The sequence below is a fragment of the Passer domesticus genome, chromosome Z (assembly GCF_036417665.1).
Source record: "Passer domesticus isolate bPasDom1 chromosome Z, bPasDom1.hap1, whole genome shotgun sequence".
Taxonomy (NCBI): domain Eukaryota; kingdom Metazoa; phylum Chordata; class Aves; order Passeriformes; family Passeridae; genus Passer; species Passer domesticus.
The window spans coordinates 77470598-77474065 of NC_087512.1; positions in this window are offsets into that span (position 1 = coordinate 77470598).

Genomic DNA, 3468 nt, shown 5'->3' on the forward strand with positions numbered 1-3468 from the left:
TTGTGACTACAAAAAGACTGTCTGGGTCTTAGCAGAGTAGTGAAACACGGATTACACACAGTGCTTCATACCATCAGGAATTCAGAAGGCCAAACCCCCCGAGCAGTGAGCAACAAGTGTTGCCTGGCAGTATTGCTGATGTTTTTATTCTGAAACAATCCAAGCCAAAGAAAGCACTAGAAGGCAGAGTTGCAGGAGAGCAAAACCAACCAGATTTGGACTGCAGTGAAACACTTGACACATTGTCAAAATTCCTCTCTGAAAAATTAACGTAAATCAGGCTTGGAAGGAACATTCTCATTTCAAAGTTGGCTGAAGGACCAGAACAAAATGATAGGTGACAATACAGCAAACTGGAGAGTGTTTGTATAATACAATGGCACAGGGATAGGTGTCAGGAGTTGTTCTATTTGACACCCTCATCAATGATTCAGTGGAAGAAACAAGCAGAGAGTAATGAGATTTGATACTTAGGAGGATTAGTTAGAATTGGTGAGAGCTGCAAATTAATGCAAAGCAACAGACACCAGAATCACAGGCACAGAAAAGCAAAAGGCACAAAGCACGTGGGTGGAAAGCAAAATTTAATAAAGAGAAACCTGGGGGAATTGCAGGCAAAGTAAACATCAACCCAGCAAAAGCAAACCTAGGAAAGGATAACATGGAAAGTTATCTCAGCAGTAGAGCTGACAAGTTGCCACAGGCCAGGCTGTGCTGTGAAGATGCTTTGGTGATGTCTGCATTGCCCAGCGAGGAGCTCCAACACCTATGGGTCCTGGCATCATACTGGGAAGTAATTACCACCATTGTGCTCAGCTACCCTGCCCTGCACATCCCTGCTGCAGCTGGAATTCAGATGAGAGTAGTGGGAAAGGAGCTGGGTAGCTCAGTCTCTAGGAAAAGCCTGGAAGTGCGGCAGCTTCACTGCAGTAGAACAGATTGGGAAAGGCACAGCTTTGAAAAGATGGTGGGGAAGCATAGGAAGAAGGCATAGGAAAGAAAAAGGCAGCTGAAAACACTAAAAACCACAATTTTGTCTGCTGAGCAAGAAGTATGGCCCAATACTTTCCAAAGTATTTGGGCCATAGTGTACATGGAAATTCCAACATTTCAGAATATAAGAGCAATCTGAATAAATTGTAATCAGAGAGAAAATCCCTCATTGGAGGGATCTGTCTGTTCAAAACTGCAGACCGTTGTTGCAGAGGAGCAGCAAAGGTAGTGGGGATTATTCTATGTCTGAGCAACAGTGGGATGTGTGTTTTTCTCCTGTCCCGAGCAGAAAGCAGACTTATGTCAAGGAAGATGCTGAGCAGCATCCTTGAGAAAGAGAAAGAGCTCTGGAAGCTGGCAATTCCCAGCTCACAGCCTTTCTGTTAGAGCAGAAGAAAGCAAGTCATTCACAGAATCCCAAAATCCCAGGGAGGGTCAGGTTGGAAGGGACCACAGTGGGCCATCTGTCCTAATGCCCATGCTCTAGCAGGGTGATCCCAGAGCACGTGGCTCAGGGTTGTGTCCAGGATCTGGAATATCTCCAGTGAGAGAAACTCCACAGCCTCTCCTGCACTCTGTTCAGGGCTGGGTCACTGCACAGGGAAGGAGTTCTGCCTCGTGTCCAGGTGGAACTTCCTGGGATCAGTTCCTGTCCATTCCTCTTGTCCCACTGTCCCTACAGAGCAGGTCCTGGGCCCTGCTCTGCCCCTCCCTGCAGACAGGGACACACAGGGATGAGGTCCCTCATCCTCTCCAGGCTGAGCAGCCACAGCTCCCCCAGCCTTTCCTGGTGACGGGAGATGCTCCAGGCCCTTCCCCACCCCACAGCCTTTGCTGGCTCTGCTCCGGGAGCTCGGTGTCCCTGCTGCCCTGAGGAGCCCAGAGCTGGACAGGGCACTCCAGAGGTGCCTCCAGGGCTGGGCAGAGGGGCAGGATCCCTCCCTGGCCTGCTGGCAATGCCCTTCCCAGGGCACTCCAGGATCCCCTTGGTCTCCTTGTCCCCAGGACAGCTCTTTGTCCCCCAGGATCGCCAGGTCCTTCTCTGCTGAGCTGTTTGCCAGCAGATCATCCTGGCCTGTGCTGGTGCTTGGGGTTATTCCTGCTCAGGTGCAGGACTCTGGATTTCCTTTGTTGAATTTTGGCACATTCCTGACATCCTTGGCTAGATTTAATTCCAGATGAACCTTGGCTTTCTTTGTCTCATTTCCACTTACTTTGACAACCTCTTTGTGTTCATTCCAAGTGGCCTGACCCTGCTTCCATCTCCTGTGTATTTCCTGCTTACTATTGCATAATGACAAGAGTTCCTTGTTCATCCATGCAGGTCTCTTGCACCCTTTTCACTCTTCTTCTTGCTTCATTCTGCTCCAGCTCTCATGTGCTCAGTGCAGGCACTGTCACACAAATCCTGTCTGCCAGCTGTCTCCTGCAGCCAGCTTCATCTTGTTCCAGGAGTGTTTATGAGGATAAAGCCAAAGTTTTCTCTAGCAGAGCAAAGCAGTGCTGGGAATTCATGCATTATCTGAAGCCAAAAAAAAAAAATCATAAATAACATTTTAATCTGGCTGAAGGAGTTTGGGCAACTCTATTTGTCAGCAGCACTACTGAGGATATGCCAAGCATTACCCAGATCAGAAGGTTTTTGAACAGCAGTCACACAGATGGCACAATAAGCTATTAAACATGATATGTATAGGAAGATGACTCAGCCTTCCCCTCTTCAGGGCAAACAAAAGGTGATCCTGCCCCACCTGTGTTATTTTTCTGGTTAGCTGAAGTGCAAGTGCTCATCTAACAAGAGTTCTTTCTAATATATTAATGGCAAAAGCCAATGTAGAAAATAACATTCCAGGATGAGGATGGTCACTTCAGAAACAGAGACAAGGTGGAGGTGTTTAACACATTCTTTACCTCTCTCTTCAACATGGATGATGGACCACAGGAGTCTCAGTGCCCTGAGCTGGAAGACCATAGTTGCAAGAACATTTAACTCCCAGCTGGCCCTTATGTGGGATCTGCGGCTCCAACAGGATGCCTACAGGTCTGTGGAGCCTGATGGGATTTGTCTGAGAATCTTCAGCTGTTGATGTCATCCCGAAGCCTCCCTGAATGATTTTTAACCAGTCAGGAACTGGAGAGGTCCCAACTGTCTGGAAATGGGTGAACTGATTTTCAAGAAGGGCAAGAAGGAAAACCCCAGAAAAAACGGGCCTGTCAGTCTCATTTCACTGACTGGTAAAATCATGAAAAAATTATCTGGGAGGTATTGAAAAACAGCTGAAGAACAAAGCCATCATAGCTTTATGAGGGGAAAATCCTTGCCAAACCTGATTTCCTTTTACAACTAGATAACCCCCCTTGTGGATCAAGGGAAGATAGCTAGTGTAGCCTTTTTGGATTTTAGCAAAGTTTTCCGTACTGTCTTTCCCAGGATCCTTCTAGACAAAATGTCCATCCCACAGCTGGATGAACGCA